We start from the raw sequence: 13,645 nt of genomic DNA, 5'->3' as shown, positions 1-13,645 counted from the left end.
CGAGCATATTAGAGCTCGGTTCGTGATCCAATTCGAATATATCTATACATATTTAATATTTAAAATATATATAATAAAATTATAGAAAATAATATATATAATAAAAATATTATAATTATTAATTATTATAATTCTTAATTTTTTAAATATCAAATAAAAATATATTTTATATATAATTTTTTATTTTTATAAAATATTTTTTTCTCAAAATTGAGCTCGAGCTTATGAATTTTTTACTCAAGCCTTGTAGAATAGTCTCAAGCCAAACTCGAGCCTGGTACTATTCGGCTTGGCTTGACTCGAATCCACCCTACCTAAGGCTATGTTTTGTTTTGAAAGAAAATGTAGGGAAAGGAAGGGAAATTCATACAAGGTTTGCAAAAGTTTTCATACCTTTCCTTCCTTTCCCTACTTTTTCCTTTAAACCAAACACAGCCTAAAGGTCCAAAAGGGAATGGCATGGTTGCAATGCTTTGCAAAGAATGTGAGAGAGAACCATTCCCATAATGAGAGGATGAGAGAGGAAATCTGGGTTTCTCCCATCCATAATGGGTTTATGGACATGCTGTCTTGTTAACGGGTCCCCGTATGAGGCCTCACTTATAGTGTTTTGGGCTTTTATATTCTAGAATTCTTTTTTTTTTTGCTTATTTTGCCCTTAAATTATCAATTCAACACTTAATTAATGCACACGCCTTTAATTGATATTATATGGAATGTTTTTAAGTATTAGTATTTTAGAAAAGTTCTTGCTCTTGAATTGTGCTTGTAAATAACTTTGCTGTAAGTGCACAATCGGCCTAAATTGGTCCAATCTGATTCGCGTTTATATTGGATTAAGAGTGTTAATGGACCAGTTTTGGATTGGACCCCATCTAATCCAAAATCAATTTAGATGGATTGGACGAGACCAACAAAATATATTGGATTGGATCAATTTGATCCAAAATATTTATTAGATTAGATTGAACTTCACTGTAACAAAAACGATCTAAGCCGGCAGTGGTCTTTAAGACTGTCGCTATAAAGGCAATTGAGCTGGCGTCGTTCTTATTAAAACCGCCACCGAGAAAACTAAAATAAACAAAATAAAAATCTGAGCGGCGGCGAAGCGCCCTGTGTGAGGAGCAGATCTGATCTGTCCATACCTTTCTTCGCAATGGGATTTGCTCCTCACACATGGGCGCCTCACAGGCAATGTGCGTGTAAGGTTAGTGTGAGGCGCCCTGTGTAAGGAGCAGATCTGGTCTCCCTTCCTTCCCCTTCCCATGTCTCTCTCTTCCTGATGCCTCTCGCTTTGAGAGTCCTCATTCATTCAGATCCACCTTACCCCATCTTGCTATCCTTCTCTCAGTTGATCCGCTCTTCTCTCTCTCAGTCAATTGAAGTTGTTCAGTGTTCAGCGCTTTTGCAGGTTTGGAAAAGAGTAGGGCTTATTCATTATCTGTGCTTCCTTGCCACTGATAGACCAGAGAAGGACCACCATCAACAGCAATTGACGGAACTAGAAAAAGCCACTTTATGGAAACGATACCTACTTTTCTCCTCATTTCTCTTAAAAAATAGTTTGATTCTGTTTCTTTCTTTCATTTTTTTGTTATCCTCTGAGTTTGTTTAGGCTTCCTTAATGTTTCTCTTTTTTGCTTGGCAGGTAGGGGTTCTTAGTTCTTGCTAGAAGCTTACGGTAGTTCTCAGATCTCTTCTGTTAGCAGTTTGGGGTTCTCAATTCTTGTTAGGGTTTGTTTCTGAAAAGGCTTTCAATTATAGGGTTTCACAGTGTTAAGGTTTTAGGGTTTTGTTACTATTTTGTAGGGGGTTTTGGTGGAACTGGGGTTGGGGCCTGGGAGAGTAGAGGGTTTCTTCCTGGGTTGTTTGTTGGATTGTTCGAAAAGGTAGGCAATTCTCCTTTGGTGTTTTGTTATTTTATTTTTGGCCTTAGTTTTTTCTTGTGTAATTTGTTGGTTGTTTATTTAATTGTTTCACTATTTGTTGCATATGCGATTATTTAATTGTTTATGTAATTCGTTGTAGTATTTTTTGGTGTTGCTGTGATTCTTCCCTGGATTTTTGTTGGCTTCTTCAGAAAAGGTGGATGGTTCTGCTGTGGTGTTTTGTTAGTTTATTGATCTATTTGCCTTTTTCTGTTCTTTAATTTGATGCTTGCTTAATTACTTGATGGCTGTTTATTTACTTATTTAATTATTGGAATCTTGGAATCAATTAAAATTTTAATTTATTGCAAAAATGTATCCAGTTATTTGATTATTTAAGTAATTAGTTATTATTTATGTAATTGTGCATAATATGGATGCCTACCATCCTTGTGAACCACTCTGGTTTTTCCTGTTGTAGGATGTGGCTTAATATATATATATATATATATATATATATATATATATATATATATATATATATATTGCTATTTAAAGATTGGATTTTTTTTGTACATGTGTCCATTTTTTGAGTAGTTGATGTAGTTAATTTTGGAGCTCCCTTAATATTTTTCTATGCTATACTGTTGCTTTGAGATTGAAGTGTTAATTTCTTTTGTTAGAAATACCGGTCTGAGGTTAAGAAGCTTGAGTCTTCTTTAATTTGTCATGATTGACTCTTGCTTAGATTTAGGTAGTTTGAATAGAGATACTTTTCAGTATAGATATTGATTTATTGATCAAGTAGCATTTTGTTTTGTTGGAGATTGATTGCTGTGAGTTTAAAAATGGGAAAAAGTAATTTTGGTTTTAAATTAAAAAATTTTTCTTCTGCATGGTTTTGCTCATAGGAACCTTCAATCTTTAACGAAGGTTGAAGATGCTCAGACATCTTTAGCGAAGGTTTGGCTCCCATGTTCTCTCCTATTCGCGTGTTCGACAAGTTTCTCATCAATGGGTTCAATTGCTCCACCAACTCCATTTACACTTAAAAAACCAGGTAATAATTGGTTATTGGAAAATGCTCAGACATGGATGTACTCTTGTCAGCGTTATTGGATTTTCATTGCTAGATACTCCTAATATAATGGCAGATTTTTAAATTTCTTTGTTAACAAGTTTTAAAGGAAAACTCCATATTCATATTTCAATTTCAATGTCAATCTAATTAAATACCGTCCTTGATTATCTTTAATAATTTCTCATGTGAAGAACTCTATTTCCAATGATTTGCTCAATAAATAACTCTTATTTCGCATCAGTGTGAAATGGAGCAGATTCTGTAGGATACACCCAATACAAGCATGCCAGAGCAAGAAGTATGCCCTGATATGATCTAGGGAAGACTAAGATTGACCTTTATATGTAAAACCATGTTTTTACTTTATTGTTAAACTTTGCTGCAAGATCGGAGGATCTGCCAAATGGAAATGCCAAGCATGCTTGAATTTGTTTCTCTCTCTTTCTAATATTATTCTCATTTATCTTTTTCTGGTGTCTTTGCATATTTCTCATAATACCTTGTTCTCTGAGGACCCCAGATAGCTGGGATCAACATTGGTTAATGACCTTCTTATTCCCATGTATCTTTTTTATTCTGTTTCTGTTAGCAGAATCTCGTATCCACTTGAACTAGGGGTGAAAATATAATAAATTTGAAGAAGTTCCACCACATCGCCCTAGGCCCTTTATAAATTTAACAAATTCTCAACCAAGGCCTGCCCAAGTTGCAAACCTCACTTGAACAAGATATTTAGAATGGATGCTAATGATTCTACTTCTCTCAGAAAATAGCTAATAGCCCAAGGACTACCTGCTCTTGCTGCTAGCCAGCCTACAATCACCCAAAATTCACCTATAAACCTTGTAAAAGAGCATTTCCATAAATAGTGCATGTGCTCATGAACCTACATAGCCCTACAAGCAAGGTTCAAAGTATCGATACGATACGTCTCATATTGGGTGTATCGTATCGTATCTTTTGAAAATAATACGGCTCAAAATGCTTATTTCCAGGTGTTTCGGACCCACAATTTTTTTAATAATAAAAAACAGGTTATTAGTTTTCCAAAAAAACAAACTTTGAAAAAAATAAAAAAAGAGTTTTGGCCGTTTCTAAGTGCTGATACGATATGGCCGAAACTTGTATCGTATCGATACTTTGAACCTTGCCTACAAGAAAAAAGGATGGCCCATAAACAACTAACCTAGTTACCATTTGTATTTATTTGAACAGTCAGTAATATAATCAGGGAAAGGTCCAATGATTGGGAATAATACACAATTTGATTTTGTGCCCATTATATCCTAGGTTGAATTCTTGAATAAGTATCCTGCAGCTCTTACATCTTGGAAATGTCTCATGGAGATATTGTAGATTGGTAGTGCAAAGATAGATTTTGAAATAGTACACCAATCAACACTTCCAAGTCCAATCGCCATATTGCTAAAACCTAAGATGCTTGAACCTGGTTCATAACTCAGAATAACTGCCACTTCCCTGTCCTCGTAAGAAGCACAACAATTGTCAAGATAAGATAGGCAGATACTATGGAATTGTAAGAAATCATCAGAATTGGTAACAACCAAAATTATTTTAGTTAACCAACCCTGTTATAGAAAATCCACCAAAACCTTATTGCTCATTTGATTTGGTTGGAACTTGGTGAATTCATTCTTGAACATGTATGAAAACATCAAATGGATTTGAAAACCTAAAAGTTTGAAATACATGCTCTTGACAACTGGTCTGAATTCATTCTTGAACATGTATGAAAACATCAAATACATGCCCCAAAATCTTACAACTGGTCTGAATTCATTCTTGAACTGAGAACATTACTTCAGTTTAAAATACATGCTCTTGACATAAGGTGCCCCAAAGTGTGATGCAAGTTGGGCGGGTTGGGTTGGGTTTATGGTAAACCTAGGTCTGGCCCTAAAATTTCAGCTTAAGGCCCGAGCCCAAGGTCAAGCCCGATTTTCCCAACCTGAGCCTAACCTGCCCTGTAATTTGATGCACTCGGGTTGGGCTCGGGCCTGGGCCGGAATCGGGTTGGTCAATGAACCCACTCTAAAATTACACACACACACACTATATATATATATATGCATATGTATTTATGCAAATATATATATGCATATATTTATGTGTATGTAAATATGTGTATAAAATATTTATACAAATGTTATATATATGTATATAATGTATAAATGTATATAAAAATATTCGAATTCTTGGGCCCAAGCTCAACCTGAGGACCAAAAATCCAAGCTCAACCCGTGTAAAATTCTAAATTGGACCGGTTCGGGCTTGAGTTGGGCCCGCCCAAGTTGCACTCCTAGATGCAAGTATGTTATTTATACCTTTCAGAATGAGCCTCAAAGTTGAGACTCAAGGCAATACCACCTTATATACCTTTTGGAATATTGATTGTATGAGCTTAGAATTCCTGGTTCTATTTCATTAGGGAAAATCTATGATATGGAAAAAGTATCATATCGGGTGACATGACCAATTAACATTCCACTTCTTTGTTTCAATCAATACCGGTTATCCCAGGTAACCAGTTTCAAAAACAACCATTTAAATCGCATTTAAAAAAAAATCATTGAAAGACGTTAATGTCTTCACCGTTAAAAGCCACTCAGAAGCTGCTCTGGCAGATGGGGGGTGCACGATGGCTGAGAAAGCTCACTTCCAACGGTGAAAAATGGTTGTTTCGGATGTTTAGTACAGGGAGCCTCTGACAATCTTAGGGACGAAACAGCTAGTACAGGGGGCCTCTGAAAATCAAATACGGTCGGGAGCAAGAAGTAAGCAGTCCTATACTCCAATGTGATCGAGAAACAGTGATTTGATTTCTGGATATCTCTCTCTTCAATGCTTGTTCGAGTTTTCAGGAGTTTTTTGTTTTCGCGTTTAACGGTAACTAAACAGAGAATAGAAGAAAGATGCCTGGTACCGAGCAGGAGGTGTCTATATATATATATATATATATATACTTGGGACCTCATTAGACGTTAGTGATCGTGTCTCGTGCTCCCTCTCTTTTTCCATACAGATTCTCTCTCTCTCTATCTATCCATCTATTTATCTCTCTCTAGTTCAGGTTAATTAATGGTGGATTAGTACCTTGAGGGAATAAAATTAGTGATATATACGTGCAGACCGTCATGTTATCAAGTGCTTATAAAGTTTCTATGGCCAAAGAAATAAAAAATAAATAAAGGAAAAAAGTTTTGGCCTTAATTTACTATACTTATGCTCATTGATTAATCAAGTTGAATTAATTTGCGTTGAATTGCTTCTTCCTTGCAGTCTTATCTGGCGGTCACTGCTTTCTTAAAGTTCGGGTTCTATAGATGGGCCGGCGATGCATACACGTACAAAGGTGATCAACCTTACATAGAGCTCGTAACCTCCCCAAATAATCCAGATGGGTTTATTTGGGAAACGGTGATTAACCAGAGCGGAGGGAAGCTCATTCATGGCCCGGCTTACAATTGGCCTCAATATACACCGATTACAACTGTGGCAGATCATGATCTCATGCTATTCCCCATCTCCAAAAGTATTGGCCATGCTGGGTCACCATCTCCAAAAGCACTGGTCATGCTGGGTCACCGGCAGATCATGATCTGATGCTGGGTCACGAAGCTCATTCATGATCTCATGGTATTCTCAAGGCCGTGTCTGATGGTATTTTCCAAACTATATGATTTTCTATATTATAGTCGGACCCATTTCATTAATACAAGGATTCGAGTATAATATGGAAAAGATATGATATCCGAAAAACATATGACCCATTTCATTAATACAAGGATTCGAGTATAATATGGAAAAGATATGATTTCCGAAAAACATATGACCAATCAACTGGAATCATAAACATGATAGCAAATCGGGTAACTAGTTGCTCCAACGCTTGTATGGTACAGTACCTCATGATAGCATAGCCTTAATATACCAAATGACAATAAGCCAAGAAGAATGTCACCCCACAACAGATCTTTTGTCCTAAAGCCAAGATCTACTACTATTTTTTTTGTAGAATGGTCAATATCTCACACCATAATCTATTGATTTTATACAAAATAATTATGAACACATTGGAAATCCATTACCGCATTTGACTTATATACCAACTTTTTGGGTAATGGCACATCAAGGTTTGTTTGGGAACAGGATCTGCTCCTCACACAGGGGCACCTCACATGCACATCCGCCGTGCATTGGGAACATTTCCCATGAATAATAACTTATAAATAAGGGAGATGTTCCCAATGCATGGTACAATGTGCATGTGAGGTGCGAGTGAGGCACCCTGTGTGAGGAGCAGATCCGATCTCGTTTATTTGTTAAATAATTCATCACATGGGTGTAAAACTTGGGAACCAAACACATTATTAGCAATTGTTGATCCAACAGAAAGAAGGGGGTAATAGAGACTGATGTTTATTAATGTATAACTAGTTAGAGTCCTTTGGTTTAGTATAAGAAGAGCATATGCGTTTATGTGTAAGTATTAATCATATATGGTATTTAGTATTTGGGTTCAACTTTTATAAGCTTCACATAATTAAAAGTAAGGCTGTGTTTGGAAAAGATGCAAATAAGTGTGAATGCAAATACGTAGAGTGTAAAATGGTTCATATAAATTGCAAAATTGGGTTAGTTTTGCATTGACAAATTTACCTTCTTATTAAATAGACTTTTAGCTTTAATGGATGCAAACATGAATTCCAATAAAGCATATGCTTTTTTTTTTATCAAAAAGCCGCTTGAATGCAAATTTACTTTTTTTTTTATTGATTTTGCATCTTATTATCAATGTAAATATGCATTGGTCTATCATTTGTTAATACATAAATGTAATGTTGCCAAACATAGGCAAAAGTGAACCAAAGTGCAAATTTACCCTGAACCGGGATTTACACTCCATTTGCATCGTTTCCAAACGTGGCTTAAGTATCTATTTATATAGTATGTAGATAATAATCAAATACAATAAGTTGTTTTAAAATCAAAATAGAATATATAAAAAGGTAAATTGTAAACAAGCAATGTTAGAGTTTACTAGAAATAGTTTTTTATACAAAATTGAATCAAATCCAACTTTTCAATTTTATTGGTTCAATTTGGTTTTGGAATGCAAGTACACATCTTATTTTGAGTTTTTTTTTTTTTTTTAATCAAGAGTTTTCTTGATGATGTCCTTGGATAGATAGTTGAGGATATCATTATAAGGCTAAAAATGTTGTGTATTCATGTAATAGCAATTTCAATATAGAGATAATCAGGTCATGATAATGGATTTGGAAATGAATATCACTTTTGATCGTGATTTTTTGGAATTAAGCTGACTAATCTTCCATATAAATTTCTAAACATGTAAATTGAGAGCAAAAAATTGCACCATATTGAATTTAGACAATCAACCATAAAAGTTGTTAATTTTGTGATCAAGTAGTTTAGATCTTAGATCTATTATAAAAAAATGTGAAGATTAGCAAGGGGCTTGTTATTTTATACAAAACCATTATTCTTAATTCATTGATTTGTGGAATGTCTTGAAAATATGAATTTGCTTAATAAAATGCACATTTTAAAAGAACAAGTAAAACACTAGAAATGACATTTTCAAACCCCAATGGTAATAAGCAAGAAGATAACGACATATTCTCCTTCAATATTGTTTTTCTCCTTTTTCTGTGGGTGGGTTGTTGAGAGTATTAGAGAGAGAGAGAGTGTGTGTGTGTGTTTTTGTATCTCGGGTTTGGGGCAAGGCAAGCTAAGTGCCCTTGCCTTTGTAGTTATTATTGATCTTTAATTAAGTTTTCTAGTTTAATTTTAAGGTGGTTACCCCTTTGCCTCTGATTGGAGTAAATTTTAGGGCTAAAAATGTTATCGTTTAATAATAAAACTTGGATATTCTTTACTGAAGGAGTTGGCTCCCTCATTTCCTTCAATTATATTTTGGCTTTCATAAAAGCAACATTTAAGTACTGGTTTTGAACCATGATCAAGGCAGCTTATCAACAACATTTTAAGTACTTGGATTTTTACTTAATGGTAAGCTCTATTCACTTTTATAAACTTTAATAATGCTATTCATTTTGAATTTTTATTTTTATGAGAAAAGTGTAACTTTTTTACTGCCAAATAGGCATAAACAATGTTATGAAAACCAAGTTGAAGGTTATAAATGAATCATTAGTTTACTAAAAAATGGTTGAAGGTTAAACAAGAAGACTAAGGGGTTGTTTATTAGGAGACTTGTTCATAGGCCGGGCTTGGACTTAGTTTTTGCCAAATTTTGATTGGACCTTGCTCAAAGCCCGACCTGTGAATAGCTTTATTTATCAGTATACATGATTTTTTTAAGTAAATTATAGATAGGTACCATATACTTTGGGGTAGTGACATATAGGCACCTTGGACTTTCAATTGCAACGCTTGAGTGCCTTGAACTCTCAAAAAATAGGCACTTGGGTCCACCCATTCATATTTTGTCAGTTAAACATTACATAATGCTAAAACTAGTCTTTCGTCAACTAAACTTGTGCGATCTAATTAATACCGTATGAGTTATTAAGTTTTGGCATTATGTACTGATCACATAAGTTTAATTAATGAAAGGGCAGTTTTGGCATTATGTAATGTTTAATTGACGGAATACTAACATATGGACCCAAGTGTTTCTTTTTGAGAGTTTAGGATACTCAAGTGTTGCAATTGAAAGTTCATGGTACCTATCTATCACTATCACAAAGTAAAGGGTACTTGTATGTAATTTACCATTCTTCTAACAAAAACAAGTGCCATATTAATAAGAACAGAACCATACATAACAGCAATGCTATAAGTTAATGCTTTCAAAAAATAAAGAAATGGGGTTTTATCTTTTGTGCTCTCATTCCAAATTTGTTGATTTAATTATGCAAAATATAACAGGAAAGGAAATCGGGACTCGCCTCAATTGATGATTGATTGCTTGAATTGTTGAAGTTCTATATTTAACTAATATTTTTATCAAAAATAAAAAATAATTAATTCATCAAAAAAGTTGAAAAATCATAATTGAATCTAAGGTGTTTTCTAGGAAGGAACCTGGTGGTGTCATCTCTTATAAGAACACTTGGGTTTTGTTTTTATTTTTTTTCCAAGTGAATCAAGGGATTGATGGGATATGTTGAGAACTCGAGATCTAAACGTTGCACTCTTGTCTATTGATCTTAAATTAAAAAAATATCGTTGGATACATCGACGTCGAGGCACTTTAATAAACTAACTAAAATGGCTTAACCGAACATCTCATTGCCCTATATACAATGCTAACAATAATCAATCCAATTTTCACTAAGCCATTAAGGAGCTCATAATAATGGCTCATACATTAAAAGATAAAAGCAATAAGTCGTTGAATTCAATTACCTCTCTCTCTCTCTCTCTTTCTCGCTCTCTTTGTATTTTAATACAAATTGCGTTCCCACATGGGTGTGGACTGAGGTGATGTATGCTTAAACCTACTAGTGGGAAAATGGGACATTGGTCCCACTGATACAATATTATGTGAACTTCTAACTAGCAACTGATTTGAACCCGGACATTGGTCCCACTGATACTCTGTGATCAAGTCCACTACAAGTGGATTAATAATTTCAACCACTTCTTCCTCTTTGGTAGATTAATACACACTAGCGGGAACAGTGCAACGCACAGGTTAAACAATGAAATATAAAAGATTATTACTTTTTTTAATGTCTTTCATCGTGGCATTATAAATCGATACCATCATAGGGATTGAACTCCATTTGGCATCATTGCAAATAGGGGTATAAGTGAGTTGAGATACTTGAACTCAGTTTGCTAAATACTCAAACTTGACTCCAAGATAAAATTGAGAGTCGAATAGTTAGTTGAATTGGGTCCAGGCTTTATTATACTTCGCTTGAATTTAATCATGTCTGATTGAGCTTATAATAAAATGTTATTTTTAACATATTTTATATATAATATAATTAATTTTTTATATTAACTTATTCATAATATAAATATATATAAAATTGAGTTTTAAAATATATTTTATCTATAATATTAATTTATTTACAACTTTTAATATTCAGTTATGACTTGAGTTGAGCTCGAGCCAATACTCAACTAAACTCAACTCAATTACATACCTATATGTGAAGTCCACTAGCCTTTCCACAAACGGCTTGGGGTCCCTAAAACTAGGCCTGTGAACGGATCAAATTTGAATCGAATCAGGCTAGATTCCAATTTGAAACCTATTATAAAGAACAATATTCGAATTCGATTCGATATCTAACGAATATTGAATTTTTCAATTCGAATTTGATTATTAAATCGAATATTCAATTTGATTCGAATTCAATCGTCGCTATTAGTGATGCTGCCATTGGTGATGGTGGTTGCTTGGGCAGCAGTGACCGGCGATGCTGAGTCAATGAGTGGACCGGAGAATGAGTGATGGAGGAGAAGATGAGAGACAACTGACGAGAGAGGGCTGAGGAGAGGCGGAGACGTGGAGGATGAGGGGTGGTGGCCAGTGATGGTGGTTGTTTGGGTGGCGACGATGTTGAGTTTGTGAGTGGACTGAGAGAGTGAGAGATAGAGGAGAGTATGAGAGACGACTGAGGAGAGGAGGAGCCACGAAGGATAAGGGGCGGTGGTTGCTTGGGCGACGTCCGACGATGGCGAAGTGAGGGATGGAGGGTTAGGTTTAGGGTTTGAAACTTGAAAGTTGAAAGGATGATGGAGACTAGAGAGAGGTAAGGTTTGACCGTTCAAACGTTCTCATTGAGAAATTAGTCATTTCTCATTTCTAATTTCTGAAATTGTTTATTTTATTTTTTTAATCGGTTTGGAATTCATCAATCCAAATTCGATCCGATAATTTAACCGGTAAAAAAAAATAGTATTAGAATTCGATTCGATTATGCTGAATCTCGGATTCGAATTCGGATTTTCAAATACCATTTACAAGCCTACCTAAAACTTTGGGAGCATTCCAGAACATGAATATTTTTGTTTTAATTTGTTTTTGGAATTACCACATCAATAAAAAAAACATGTTCAACTCTTTTTTTTTTTTGCTTTTAGAGAGAAAAAATATCCTGTTTTTGTTAAAAAAAACGATACATGTTTTTGGAACCATCAAAAATAATATTTTTAAAGCAAAAATAAAATTTATAGCATAAAAGCTGTGTGATTTATGGAATATGATATTAAGTAATCAAATGATTTTTTTTTTGAAACCAGAAATTCAAGAATATGTTTTTGGTTTCAGCCTTGAAATATAAAAAAAAAACCACATATGACATGTTTATGTGTTTTTGTTTTGAGAAACAATCTGTTTTCAAACCAAATATTTTTATTTATTTTTGGAACAAGCAACAAGAAAAACATTTTTTGTGATAGAACACTCCCTTTTATCATCTAATCGCAACCATCATAAACAAACCCATATAAAGAGAAGTTCTAACCTAATTAGTTAGGACTTAGGATGTGCACGAGCAAACTTATATGGTGGGCCAATACACAACCCAACCATTAGGGGTGCTCATTAAAAAAATAACAAAAAAAATCGAAAATACTGAACTGAACCAAGAAAAATAAACCAAAAAATGTGGTTAACCAAATCGGTCAATTCAAAAAAGGGGTAAGTATATATGTGTGTATATATATACCCAAAAGATCAAGAATCAAATCACTAAAAAACTGAAACCAATTAATCGGTTAACACATTGTGCCAGTTTGGTTTCGGTTCATTGCAAAAACAACTAGTAACGTTCAAATTCAAAAAAATAGCCCACAACTAGTGGTGGCAATTGGGCGGGCTGAGTTGGGTTGGGTTTGGTTTGGGTTGAGCTTCAATAACCTGCCAACCCATTAGTGACCCAGTTATATAAAATTAAATGGGTTGGGTTCAATCCAAACCCGCCTAACCCATTAATCTTATATTTATGCACTTAAAATAAAATCCAACTCCCTTTTTACAAATAAGTTTGTCATAGCTTTGTAGTAATAGTAGTTGTTATTTGCACACGTAGTGAATATTCAAATCACACTATATGCATATTATTTTTTCAATGAGAATAAAAGGCAATTTATCACTTAAAGCCATTTAAATGTTCGAGTTTCGGGTTTGACTGAACAACTTAGGTTCAATCTGATCAGACCAACTTGAACTATCTAACTAGGTTTGTCTTTGACCTAATCACATCAAGAGTGGTTGAACTGTTTGAATTCAGAGCGGTTCAGTTGGACCAGACCGGTTTAGTCAAAATGACAGGTTGCACTAGGCTGGTCCATATCAAGTTGTGCATGGGTTTAGGATTGAGCCCACCGATCTGAACTAATTCAAGACAAGTAGGCCAGGATTGTCCAAATATGGGTTAGGTTGATTGCACGAACTCGGTCGTATAGGCTTGAATAGTCGTCATTCCAAACCGGGTTAAAATGAGTCGAGTCTGACATACTAGTTTGGATATGGGTCGGGTCAATTCATCTAAAACCAATTTGAATCCTAGTATGTTTAGATTGGTCTTGTATAGATCGAGCTAGGTTCGGATTGGATTGACTGACCCAAATGGATCGAGTTGAGGTGATCGGATTTGTTCATATTCAAACTAGGATGAATTAATCCAAATTGGTTTAGACTTGGGTCGGGTTATTTTGGATT

At 34.7% G+C, this 13,645-nt stretch overlaps 1 long non-coding RNA gene across 4 annotated transcripts; it reads left to right on the top strand.

Annotated features, from left to right (window-relative positions):
- Nucleotides 1–1,081: 1,081 nt before the first annotated feature.
- Nucleotides 1,082–6,798, top strand: LOC148880939 (uncharacterized). 4 transcript variants are annotated; one of them, XR_016104679.1, is made up of 5 exons: nucleotides 1,082–1,414; nucleotides 1,652–1,684; nucleotides 1,813–1,892; nucleotides 2,783–2,931; nucleotides 3,194–3,419. It is a non-coding gene; the product is annotated as an uncharacterized LOC148880939 (long non-coding RNA). The 4 variants fall into 4 exon arrangements; XR_016104678.1 differs by lacking the exon at nucleotides 3,194–3,419 and adding an exon at nucleotides 6,253–6,798 and having other exon boundaries at nucleotides 1,172–1,414; XR_016104676.1 differs by lacking the exons at nucleotides 1,082–1,414; nucleotides 3,194–3,419 and adding an exon at nucleotides 6,253–6,798 and having other exon boundaries at nucleotides 1,546–1,684.
- Nucleotides 6,799–13,645: the final 6,847 nt, after the last annotated feature.

This window comes from Nelumbo lutea, chromosome 1 (genome assembly GCF_056320005.1).
Source record: "Nelumbo lutea isolate HS-2025 chromosome 1, American lotus-T2T, whole genome shotgun sequence".
Lineage (NCBI taxonomy): Eukaryota > Viridiplantae > Streptophyta > Magnoliopsida > Proteales > Nelumbonaceae > Nelumbo > Nelumbo lutea.
Note: the sequence above shows the minus strand (reverse complement) of the source record. Positions and strands in the feature narration are given on the sequence as shown.